The sequence below is a fragment of the Melospiza georgiana genome, chromosome 12 (genome assembly GCF_028018845.1).
Source record: "Melospiza georgiana isolate bMelGeo1 chromosome 12, bMelGeo1.pri, whole genome shotgun sequence".
NCBI classification, from domain to species: Eukaryota; Metazoa; Chordata; class Aves; order Passeriformes; family Passerellidae; genus Melospiza; species Melospiza georgiana.
In genome coordinates this window covers 18451991-18464702 of record NC_080441.1, presented here as the reverse complement: position 1 = coordinate 18464702, position 12712 = coordinate 18451991, and the positions used below count along the sequence as shown (strand labels likewise).

The 12712-nt window shown below is 54.8% G+C and overlaps 1 protein-coding gene across 1 annotated transcript in view; it reads left to right on the top strand.

Moving 5' to 3' along the window:
- Positions 1 to 869: 869 nt before the first annotated feature.
- The window catches only part of LOC131088702 (uncharacterized), a 36078-nt gene continuing 24235 nt past the window's right edge, over positions 870 to 12712 (top strand). Inside the window, exon 1 of the mRNA XM_058032949.1 lies at positions 870 to 953. The gene's annotated coding sequence lies outside the window, so the exon portion shown is untranslated. The remainder of the gene's footprint in view (positions 954 to 12712) is intronic.

Genomic DNA, 12712 nt, shown 5'->3' with positions numbered 1-12712 from the left:
ATGCGGCTCCAGCCCCGGGCCCTTGTGGGGGACAGAGCGCGGGCCCCTCAGAGCCTGGAGCCCTCAGAGCCCGGCCTGGGGCTCGGCCTGCGGGGCCGGGGGTGCCGGGGCTGCGTGGGCCGGGCCGGGGCCGCGGCCGCGCTTCCTCCGATTGTTCTGCTCGCCGGAGCGGGGCGGGGACACGACAGGGACACAGCGGGGACACAGCGGGGACAGCGACCCCCGAGAGCTGCGTGCGGGCATCGCCCCCAGCCCCGAGCAGCTCCGGCGGGACAGCGCGGCCGGGCCGGGGCGGCGCCGGGCGGGCGGGGGGGCCGGGCCCGGCGGGCGGGCGCTCGGCGATCCCGCAGCGATCCCTCAGAGATCCCGCAGCGATCCCCGCGCCTCGCAGCGCGGCCGGCACCGCACGGAGCGGCCGCTTCGCCTCGTCTCGCCTCGCTCGCCGTCGGTGCCGTGTGCGCGCAGCGGCGGCGGCGGCGCCGGGCGGGCCCCGACGGGACGGGGCTGCGGGGGATGCGCGGAGCAGCGCGGCCCGCGGCGGGCCCCGGCGGCCGCCCCCCGAACCCCGCTGCCCGCGGGCGGGCGCCGGGGACGGCCCGAGCCCGGCTCGGGGGGGGCCGCGCCGCCGCCCCCTGAGCGCTCCGCCGGCCCTGCCGGGGCTCCCGGGCCGGGGCCGGCGGGGAGCGCCCGGCGCAGCCGGGAGGGCGGCGGGAGCGGCTCCCGGAGCGGGGCTGCTCTCTGCTCGTGCTTTTCAACTCCCTCTCAGGAGCTCGCACCTTCGGGCGCTTTTAAATTTTTTATTTTGTTATTCTTTTTGGTGGTTTAAAACTTTTTTTATTTTTTAAGATTTTTGTTTTAAAAAAACATTTCAACTTTCCGACGCCAGCGCAGAGTTTTGCCCTGATCGCCGGGACCGCGTGAGCGTGCGGCGCCGAGGCCATGCGGTGAGCGAGGTAAGAGCGGGGCTGGCACCGGGACCCCCGAGCCCCGGCCCGGGCTGGGGCTGCCCCCGGGGCCGCGGCTTCAATGAGAGTGAAGCCTCGCATCACTTCTCTGACCCCATAAATCCGTGTCACCCCCGCGCAGGTACCTGCCGGACCAACCCTCCTGTTCACCAGAGCGGTCACAAAGCCGCGAAGTTCGGATTAGTTTCGCAAAACCTCCCTTTTTGATAGAACATCACGTGGGAATCTTTTCTTTGTTGGGGTTTTTGGCTGTGTTGGAGCTGCTGAGGAAGCACCAGCCCGAAGCTGAGCGGGGCAGTTCCTGCCGTGCCCGGGTCTGGGTTTATTTTCCGCCGCGTGTGGGGGAATTGAGCGGTTTGAGCCGGGTTTACACCCGTGTGAGCTCCCGAGAACGGGGTCACTGCTCGCCCACGGTGATTCAGGGCGCGTTTGAGCCCAGGGGAACATTTCTGTGGGCTCTGGTGGGAGTTCTGTGCTTGGGAGCGTTCAGTTAGTGGTTTTAGTGGTTTTGGGGAAGCTGACGGAGAGAAAGTCGCACTCAGGTGTTCACAGAGCCTGGCTGGAGGGTCCCTGTTCCCACCTCCACCTTCATGCGTTGGTTTTACACCTGAACATTTATGAGATGAGGGATTTCAAAACGCGGGGATTAATGGCTGATATCACCTCCCTGCTCCTCCCTCGGGTTTTGTTATAAAACAAGGCACGAATCCTTCCCGAGTGACGACAGATCCCGGCAGCAGGATCGGGCTGCGGTGCCGGGACAGCCCCGAGCCCGCGGGCTGCATCCTTATAGCCGATTAAACCCTCGCCCTGCCGGGTCCAAACTGCTGGAACTGTTCAAATCAAGTATTTATGGAATGCTGCTCACTCCCTGCCCGGTATCGTCTCTGATTGGCTTTGTGGAAAGGAAAATTGCCAGATTTAGGTCTGTTACAGTAAATGCTGGAGCAGGTGGATGCTTTGCTGGAGCTCCTGCCCAGAGGGTTTGGGTGCCCTGCTCCAGTGCTGGCAGGACGGCTCATTCCAGTGGCTTTTGGTGCCTCCTTGACCCGTCAGGGACTGGGAGTGCTGAATTTCTGCTGTGCCGCCTCGTTTTCCTGGAATTAATCTGATTTCTGTGCATTGCTGGAAGGCTGGCCGGGTGTTAGTGTTGGGTGGAGAGGGAACACTGTGCTGCCACTCCTCCTTGGAATCCAGGGAAGTTACAGACTCAAAGTCCCCTGAGTCCCCCTATGTGACACTGAGGTGCCCACTGTGGCCTCAGGGAGGGCTCTGTCTTTCAGAGGTGACAGTGGCCTCTCTGCCTTGCTCTCCTGCTGCCCCAGGAGCTGTCCCAGAGCTCAGGAGCTTGTCCAGGTGCGACTCCAGGAGCTCTGGGTGGTGCAATCACTGGCACAGGTGCAAAGGGATGGTCCAAGGGAAGAAGCTGCTGGTGGGAAGGAAGGAGAGGCAGGTGCATCATGACATGGGGAGGGAAAATGCATCCCCTCCTTGGGGGACCCTCCTGATGAAGTACAGCTGGAAGTAAAACAGAATGGTCTGCTTTGGAAAGATGAACTGAAAGCCACAGGTGCAACAAGTTGATTTCAGTCCTTTGCTCCATTTTTGGTTCATCCCACGCCTGTTTTAAAGGTTATTTCTTCCCATCCTGGTTCCCAAGCTCCAGAGGTTCCTGCCTGCTGTTACTGCTCCGTTTCCTGAGTGCTGATTGCTTTCAGCCATCCTGCTCAGTGGGGTTTTGTTCTCTCCAGCTTGCAGGCTCCTCTGGAACTTCCAGGTGAAGTTCAAGAATGGGTTTGCTTTTCAATTTACTTTAGTAAGCCTCAGCAATAGCCTGGGACATCCCAGATCTGAGCTGGGGAGCTGAAAACCCCACAGATAATTACTGGAGTGACACTTGGAGCAGTTACTTCTGCCTGTATTCCTGCTGCTGTATTTGTGTCTTCTGATCCCAAAGACTTCCCCAATTTTTGAATATGAGCTGATTTAATAAAATTCCTCTGCCTCAGGATGGGTGGGAGCTGCTCCATCCCCGCCCCTCCATGGGCCAGGTTCCTGCTGGCACCGGGAGCCAGGGATGTCACCACGTGTGCTGCCTGTGGCCCCCTGCCAGCCTTGTTTCAGGGCATGAACATCACCAGCTTGGCTTTTTGTGGGGTGTTTTTTATGAAAAGTTTGTTGCATTTGGCCTTCTTGCAGCCAGCCCGCAATAGCTGTGGGAAGGAGGTTATTCCTGGCTTGGTGCTGACATTAGGACACTGTATTAATTTTCCGTTAAATGACAGATTTATTGGAGTTTTCTTCATCTGCACGGTCTGACCTGAAAACCTGAGTTGGAATTTGCCAGAAGGGGGCATTTTGCAAACATCACAAAGGATTTTGGTGGTGGGGAGATGAGCAGGGTGAGCCCGGCTGGAGGATTAGGCAGCGATGCTTGTCTGGGAACCGCGGAGTTTTGGGGGAAATTCTTGTGCAAATAAACACTAACAAATGAATTTTGGGTCATTTAGGGCTGAGTGCAAGGAGGCCAGCTCCCAGTCCCACTGCAGCCTGCTAGCTCCCAGTAGTTGGTAAAATAAGAAACTGTGGAGTAGCCTTGGATTTTTTTTTTTCTCTGAGGAAACTCTTGAAAAATGTTTTTCCAGTTATCTCCCAGTAATTGTTTCTTGCTGTAGGTTGAGCTCTGAGAGCTCTGGTGTTCTTGCATGAGGTTTCTCTGCTGTTCCTCTCTGGAAGGAGGGTGTGGAGTGCACAGCTCTGTCTTCACTCTGTTGGAAGGTGGTGCTGAGCTGCTCGTCCTGCCCAGTCCTGCCCAGTAAAGCCAGTCCTTCTCTGGGGCACACCAGGAGCTGTGCTGGGCTCTGGGGTTGGTTTTTTGCAAGGAGTGTGTGTTGGATTTGGGGCCTCACCAGCCCTGTCCTCACCTCTTCTGCCCCCATCCCAAACCCAGAGCCCTCCTTAACCCTGGCATCAAGGCTTGGCTTTCTCTGCCCTTCAGCATTTACCTGCTGCAGGTGCAGGGGGATTTTAAGGGCTCCAGGGGTCAGCCCTGCCCTGGTGCCCACAGCCTGGGCTGGTGGGAGCTGCTGCATGGGTGGGATCCTCGTCCTCTCTTCAGGCCTGAGGAGAACAAGGCAGAGGCAAATTAGGGGAGCTGATGGAAGAAATGGGGTGAAAACCTTGTTTCTGTTTCCCTGGTTCCCTCTTTGGTGTGCCAGCTGCTGGCTTACAGTTTGTGTGCTAAATCCAGCAGGAAGGGAGTGGATTTGGGCACTTGTGTTCATTCCAGGAGGTCTCATGGAGGTGCTGGAGCATCCCCAGTGGTTCAGGATCCTGCTAAGCCAGGCTCAGGTGCCATCACCCATTTCCTGAGCTTTTTCCTCCTGCAGTAAATGCTGACCTCTCTGCACATCCAGAGTAATGGGCTTCCTGGGCTGATGGGGAAGGTGTGCAGAAATAAAACCAAATCTTAAAAACACCTTCATGCTACTCCTCCCTCCTTCCCAGGCTTGACTTCTCTCCCAGTTTCTTCCCTTTCTCTCCCTTGGTGGTGCAGGGTGATGGAGAGTGGTGGCTGTGATCAGTTCATCCATCACACCTCGGCTCTGCCCCTTCTTCCTTCTCAGGGCACTCCTTGCACTCCTCCCCTGCTCCAGCCTGGGATCATCCTCCATTCCTGCTTTGCTATAGGAGCTTGTCCTTGGCTTTTCTCAGGGTTTGGGGCTGTGCTGATCCTTGTTCCAGACAGAAGCTCCAACACTGGAGCATTTTGCAGCCTCTGGTGCCCGATGCCATCAGCAGCTCTGTCCTTGCTGCACCTGTGCCATCTTTCCAGGAGAGATGGAGAGATTTCCATGAGCCTCCCAAGCTCCAGCCTGCTCTGTGCTGCTTTCCCAAGCACTGCAGGATATGAAACATCTGTGAGAGAAAAGCCAGGTCCAGATGTTGCAAGAGGCTGCTGCAGTAATGGATTATCCCCAGCCTGGATGGCTCCTGTTCCAAGCCACCGGTGTGGTTTTTTCCCTTCTTCCCAGCCTGGGCTCAGTGTGGTGCTTTCCCTGTTGCCAGAGGAGCATCCCAGCAGGGGCAGGAGCCCAGAGGAGCTGCCATGGTGCTGTGTTCCCGTGGCAGAGCTTTCCCAGGGTGTTTTCTCCCCGGAGCTGGCGCGCGCCGCCGCGCAGGAAATTCTGGTTGCACCATTATTGCAGAGCCTATTGTTTGGGGCAAGGGCAGGATTCGGGCTTGCTCACATCCTCCAGTGTCTCACTGTGCTGAAAGGATGTGGTGGGATAGCCAGGGCTGCAGGAGGAGCACAAAGCTCCAAGCTGGGTTTGTGCAGGGTTCATGCTTAGCCCAGATCCCTGCGTTTCTGACCAAACCCGCCCCTCTGGTTTTCCATGGGAAACCTCGGGGTTAAGGAAAACTTGGAGTGAGGATTGAGCAGGGCACAGTCCTTTGTTGCAGTTGGCAGTGTTTTGCTGCTCAGCCCGCTCCTGTCTGTGGCTGGTGTGTGGTGGGCACCTTGGGTAGCCAGGGGGGTGGAGCAGGTGCACCCTGAGGGGTGCAGAATCAGGGTTTGTGGGGTACAGAACCCACTGAGCACTGCTGGAGATGGCAACACGTGTGGCCTGGCTCTCAGGGTGTGTGCAGGCAGGCAGAGCACGTGGCAGCTCTGTTCTCACCTGCCACAGCCTCGTGGCATGACCAGGGCCTGTTCTGGCTGTGCCTCAGTTCTTATGGGGTGTTGGAGTGAGCTGCTCTGCCCGTGTGTGCTTTCACTTTGCCTTTCCCCCTGCACTAATCCTGTGGCTTAGATGGTTGGCTTTGATTGCTGCCTTTCCCAGGCTGGGCTCTGCACAGGCTGCTCCTCACTCACCCGTGTGAGCCACAGCTCCTCTCAGGCTGCCTGGGATGTTTAGGCTGCCGGCAGGAGCAGGAAGATCCCAAAGCTTTGTTGTTGGCTGCTCACCCTCCTCGGGTTTTTCATTCCCTTTTGGCTGCCATCCCAAAAGAGGGAAGGCACCAAACCAGGGTGGGTGTAAAGAGCAAAGCTGCACGTGTGACTGTGCAATCCAGGGCACCACAGGGAATATTTCTGTGTCTGCTCTGGGGTGCCCTGTCCCCAGGGCAGCACTGACTCTGACCCTCATCCATGGAGAAAGTTTCCCAGACTTCAAGATAGACTGGAATCCACTAAAGTGTGAAGTAGATTATAGAGAGCAGTGTAGGTGTATCACTTAGTGAGAAATTTAGGATTTGGGATTTTTAGTGTGTTGTGAATAGAAGCAAGATGGAGGGCACAGGGTGTTCTCATGGGTTTCTTCTTCAGCTTCTTCTTCCTCCTTTTTAATGGGCTTGGGTGGCATTTTGTAATTGGGCAGAAAAGTTCCATTGTGGGCTTCCAGGGATCAGTTATTGGGTTAAAAGGGGAAATAATCCAGGTGTCAGTTCTTAATTGGATAGTTTAGTCTTAAAAGACCTTGTAACAAGAGATAGTTAGCTATTTTGTGCCTTCTAATGAAAAGCTGCTGAACTCATGGTTGTGAGGCTGTTTTCCTGATAAAAAATATCTGAGTCTGAACATGAGCTACCTGCTCAAGTGCCTTCAATCCAGACCCAGAGAAACTGATGCATGACATTGCTGCACACCAGGGCAGAATTCAGCTTGGAACTTTCCCAGGGCTTTTTCCCGAGCTTCTCCTGCCCCAGCAGAGCCCTGCAGGCTGTGCAGGGGAGGCTGTGCTGGCTTTGTGGAGCAGGGTGGCTGGGCTGGCACACAAAGGGACCCAAGCAGCCTCAGTGCCGTGCCCGTGCTGCCACGTGCCTGGCAGAGGGACGGGGAGCCTGGCAGCAGCTGTCTGTCCTGTGTCCCTCAGCTGTGCCAGCCACGCTGGCAGTGCCCGTAGCTCATCTGCTGCTGCTGCTCTCGCGCTGGCACAGGGCACCAGCCGATGCCGTCCTGCTGCCACTGGGCTGGCATTGTCTGCCAGGGCCTCCTGCACACTCAGGGCTTGTTTGAGAGAGCCATTAATCAGTTGAAAGCTGCCCCGTGTCACTCGTGGCTGGGAGGAGTGCCCATTGTGTGAGGGAGCAACAGCACTGTGTGAGTGCCCGTCCCCAGCACGGGAGCTGTGTCACTGCAGGGGGAGGTCACACGTCCTGCTGGCCCGTGGTGGCTGCAGAACTCCAGAGAGGAGCTTTGGCTGGGCAGCTGGGCTCCACCACAGCACCCTGTGGCCTCCTTTGAGCAGGCTGGGGCAGGGGTTGGCACCAGGGTCCTGTCTGAGCTTGGCTCTGCAGCTGAGAGTGGGAGGAGGAGGAGGAGAGCATTCCCCACATCTTTGGGCAGTGAGAGGCGTTGGGTTTGCACTGGAAGGGTGAAACCCCATCAGGCAACCCCAGGGGCTGTTACCACCTTCCCATCCCTCCCTTGCACTGTAGGGACAATGTTCCTGGGTGCAGAGCACGTCCTAAACTGGGTTTGCAGCCTGGGTACTGGAGCTGGAAAGGCTCTGGCAGCTGTGAGAGCAGGAGAGCAGCACACCCCGTGTCCCTCTGCTGTCACACTGGGAGCATCCGCTGAGGGATAACGGGGAAAGCTGGGACAAGCAGCAGGGCTCAGGGTGATGTCCTGGCATTCCACACAGTGCCCTGTGCTGCATGGCGTGGGCGATGGCAGCAGGGTGAGCATGGCACCATGGCGTGGGCGATGGCAGCAGGGTGAGCATGGCACCATGGCATGGCTGATGGCAGCAGGGTGAGCATGGCACCATGGCATGGCTGATGGCAGCAGGGTGAGCATGGCACCATGGCATGGCTGATGGCAGCAGGGTGAGCATGGCACCATGGTGAGGGTGACTCCATGGTGTGTGTGGTGGCAGCAGGGTGAGGATGTTGCCCATAGTGTGAGTGGTGGCACCATGGTGAGCATGTCCCCATGGTGTGGGTGATGGCAGCAGGGTGAGGGTGCCCCATGGTGTGAGTGATGGCAGCAGAGTGTGGGTGACCCCATGGTGTAGGTGGTGGCATCAGGGTGAGCACAACGCCATGGTGAGGGTGATGGCAGCAGTGTCAGTGTTGCCCCATGGTGTGGGTGGTGCCAGCAGGGTCTGTGCTGCCCCATGCTGTGGGTGAGACCCCTTGGTGTGGGAATGCTCAGCATGGCTGGGATGGGTGTCTGGGAGCCCAGCTGAGCCTGGGGGATGCTCTCTGCACCCTGTGCTCTTTCTCTCCCTCTGTGTTTTCCAGGGAGATTTCACACACCACTGGCTGATGAGTTGACTTTATGTGGTGTAAGTCCTGCCAAAACAATTTCTTCCTGTTATTGCTGCTCCAGTTTTAGAGAAGTGATAAGAACCTTTTACAAGGACCTGGTTTCTCCCAGGGGCTCTGCTGGTCTGAGCTGGGAGCTTTGAGCAGCAGTTTCCAGGGTGACTTTTCCTCAGTCCTTCAGATAAATTTCAGAGCTAGATTTAGTTAAAAGATCTAAGGAATGTCACAGTATAGTCTGTGTAGGGTCTCTCCACAGCCAGATGGATCTGGTTCATTTTGGGTGATTTTTCCTATGAATCATCTCTTCAGTTGCCCTTGGAGGTGGTTAATGAAGGACAAAGACCTTGGAGACAAGGCTTGTGTTAAAGTGAGAGCTGAGACAATGTGAGGCTGTGTTTGGATCTGGGCTGGAGCTGTGGGACCATCCCAGGTCTCAGCCCTGGTGCCTTCAGCTGATGGTTCCTCTTGTGACACCATTTTGTTTCCATTCCTGCAAAGGCAGATTTCTAAGATCTTAAATGTTCCAGTGGGAATGGGGGTGGATCTTAAACCCCCTTCTTCTTGGCTTTTAATTTGTTTCGGGTGAACAAACTGAATATAAAGCAGAGCCACTAGAAATACAGAATCCTTGAATGGTTTGGGTTGGAAGGGACCTTAAAGAACATCTTGTTCCAGGCCCTGGCTGGGCAGGAACACCTTCCTCTGGAAGGTTTGGAGGGCTGCAGCGTGGGCCTGTGCCAGGCAGTGCTGGATCAGCTGTGCTGACCCAAGATAAAGGAATAATTCCAGGTTTCCCAGTGGCAAACAGAGCTGGGAGGGCTCTAGCTGCCACTGAACAATCGGGGCTGAGCAGGCTGCACTCCTGTTCCTGAGAGAGAGAGGCTGCTGGAGGAGGGAAAAACAGGAAAAAGGGCAGTTAGTCATGGGGTGAGGTGCTACAGGGTGGCAGGGCTGTGCCAGCACCTCAGGTGTGCAGGGTGAGGGAAATGGGGGCCACAAAGCCCCTTGTGAATGCAAACATTGAGCCATGAGAATTCTGCCAGAGCTGAACTCTTCAGCTGGGCTGTCCAGGAGCCTCTGGCCAGGTCTGTGTAAATGAGTTGGTGCTTGCAAACAGGGATCCTGCAGAAGGGGTCTGCTGCAGCCAGAGCCAAATCTTTGCTTCTGACTCTTTTGGAGTTGATATTTTCTTGCTCTGGGATGCAGCAGCATGCCTTGGAGAAATTCTCCAAGGGCAGGAACTCCTCTGTGGCCTCTCTCTGGTCTCCGTGACTTCTTGACATAATAATTAAAGCCAACTATTTAAATAAACTTTTGTAAAGATAATGAGTTGCATTAGGTAGAAATATTTGTATAAAATGGAAGTAAATAAATTACATAACCCAGCTTGTGTTTGACACAGCTAGAAGCAGTTTTCTCCAAGACACAGATTATTCCATAGTTGCTCCTTAATGAAGTTCATGCCTCTTTGCTCTGAAGGGTTTGCCCTTGTCCAGAGCACAGGAGGAAGCAGCAGGTTATTTGGAAGTTTTATGATCCAGGCTGGCATGTTTGTACTCCTCAAAGCTCCCCTCTGATCAGTGGGTTCTGCAACCATAAAGGATCAGGACAATGCCACCAAAAAGATCTGTAAGAAATACAGGGAGTCCATTCCTGTGATTTCAGGCTGGAATGTTGTGTGTGATAATTGCTCTGTAATCTTTCCAGGCACCTTGCTTTGATTCCTGGAGAGTCTCACCTTTATTTACAGCTACAGCATGTGTTAATTAAGACAGTCAAAAAAGAAGATTTTTTTTTTTTCCTTTGGGGAAGAGCTTTACTGCAGAGTGCTGCAGGACAACTCCATTAAACGTGGATTGATTGCTGGATGCTCCTTGAGGCACTGCTCAGAAGGTCCCAAGCATTGCCCATCCTCCCTCAAACACACAAAAGGAGGTGCAGCTTTGGCTGGAAGCAAGAAGGAGATGTGGATTTAGGTGGTGTTGGAGGACCTTCCCTGGTTCTTTTCTGTCCCCTCTGCTGAATAACACATGGCAAAGAGGAATACTGAGATCCCTAATTTGAGTTCAATGTAGGCACCTAAATACATGTTGGCATGTGTCAGTGGGAAATCTGATTTTGGTGTTAAAGGTACAGCTTTCCCTCTGGTGATGCCTCAGGGTTTAGCTTTTCTATTTTTCACATTCTGTGCTGCTTTAGTGTGAGGGTCTGGGCTTCATGTTAGGGGATGGTGAGCTCTGTGCACAGAGCAGGGAGACAAAACAATTCCTGCTCCAGCTGGGGACCAAGGACAAATGATCCAAATCTCAGCCCAAGAGCACAAACACCGTGGGCTGGGAGAGAAAAACAAGCAGGGTGGGACTGCCTGGGCTAAAGCTGGAATGGGACAATGAACTGCAACATGGAAATGGAGCAGAACTGATCAAAGTGAGAGAGCCCATGACCATTTTGTGACCATTTTGGTTCATCTTGGGTGCAGCCCTGGCTGGGCTCTTGTGCTGCCCAAGGTGGATCCATTGAGGAGATCCTTTTAATAAATCCCTGCTTTATTCTTTAGCTCTGACCAACCTCTGCTCTAAATCAGCCTTCACAAGGCATCACTGGCAGGGGCTGCATCAGGGGTGTCTGGGAGCATTTCCTGAGTGTGCAGGAGGGTTTCTAGAGAAGCAAAAATCTGGGACAGGATCTTCTGCAGAGTCCAGCCAAGCAGCCTTCAGAGCCTGCTGTTAATCTGCTCTTTTGCTGGTGGTAGAGGGTTGGGGTTCAGCCTCACATGGCTTAAATTGGGATTTCTAATAGTGGAGGTGTGGGGACAGCCCATTTTAAGCTGGATAAATAACAGTTGGTTTGGTCTGGTGGCTGGGGAGCTGCATTGGGGTCAGAACTTTGTGTTCCTGAGTTGAAGGGGACCCACAAGGATCACTCCTGATCCTGCACAAGACAGCCCTCAAAAATCACCAAATAACCCAGCTCCCAGATGAGGGGCTGGATTAATTTCTCTCTTCCTTTGCTCCTTCTCTGCTTTTGTACCCCCAGTGGAGGGGCAGCTTGGGAGGGGAGTTTAGCACAGGCTTCTGCCAGGGCTGGAACAAATGAAACAAGGGCAATGCCTTGGATGTGAGGGTCACAGAGATTTCAGTGGGTTTCGCTGATTTTCACTGGGGACTTTATTCCTGCCTCCTTCCTGCCCTGCTGGACCTGTCCTGTCACCCCTGGGGGCTGTGGGGCAGAGGGTCACTGCCTGCCCTTGTCCACAGGCACCCACCTGCCCTGTGCCAGGGATGGCTCTTTGCAGCCCTTCCCAGCTGCTCTGTCTTTCAGGGAGATTATTTCTGGCACGCTCTGTCAGGTTTCTTGATTTTCTTGCTGCAGGTAGTTGTGAAACAGCAGCTGTTCTGCAAGTGCCACTGCTGGGCTGGCACTTGTTTGCCTGCTCCTGTGGGGAGGAGGGAGAGGGAATTAAGGACAGACAAGAAAAAGAGGGATTACAGTCAATGGAAGATCCCTCTGCTTCTGTGGGAATTGAGTTTTGCTCAGGTTTTCTGCTGGACAAGCCCTTATTCTTTAATTTTTTTTTTTTTTTTTTTTTTTTTTTTTTTTTTTTTTTTTTTTTTTGTTGAAGCATGTCTGTTGTTTCCTCTGAAGGAGGAAAGGGTCACTTTTTCCACTCTGCTGACGTGAGCTGTGAATCACAGTGGTTTTGGGAAGGTGCTGTCACTGGGACCAGTCACCTGTCAGAATATTTGCTGCCTTCACCCTGGTGTCCTGAGGCATTCTGCAGCCCTTGTGCCAAAGGGCTGGGTATGACCACAGCTCAGAATGCACTTCTGCTGCTTCTCCAGGGGGATGGGCAGGAAGGATTGGCTCCTTGAAGCTTTGGGTTACCAGGCAGTGCTGTAGCCTATGGATGGGAGGTGATTTTACTACAGGAAGGAAATGTGTCAGCACGTAGCAAAGATCCAGCACATGGCCTGGAAGCCAAGGGGGTTCTGCCCTGCTGCTGCAGCCACAAGGAAGGCCCAGCTCTGGAGGGGCATGCAGGGAGCTGAGCAGGTTCTGGGGATGCTGGCAGGGCTGGGGAGCTGCAGGGAGCTGGGGCTGGTGCTGCCCTGCCTGTGCAGGCACGTGGAGCCTGCGTGGGAGTTCCTGCAGCAGCTGAGCAGGGCTTGAAAGCAGCACTGAAACACAGTCTGGGGTGCCCTGGCTCACTGCCCCTCCACAGGGTGCACATCCTTGCAGAACTCATATCCTTGTCTTTGCTAAGGATTTGCAGCCTCATGCCTGGCTGCTGTGGAGCCCCAGGGCTTTCCAGAGCTTTGGAAGAGTCTCACTGCTGCTCAGCATTGGCTGAACAGTGTCTCCTATAAGGAATTTAGGTTTGTGTGACATGAGCTGGCAAACCAAGATGTTGTTTCTGCTTGGTGGCAATGTTTGGATATCCACGCTGTGCAATTTCCTGCAGAAACTAGATATTG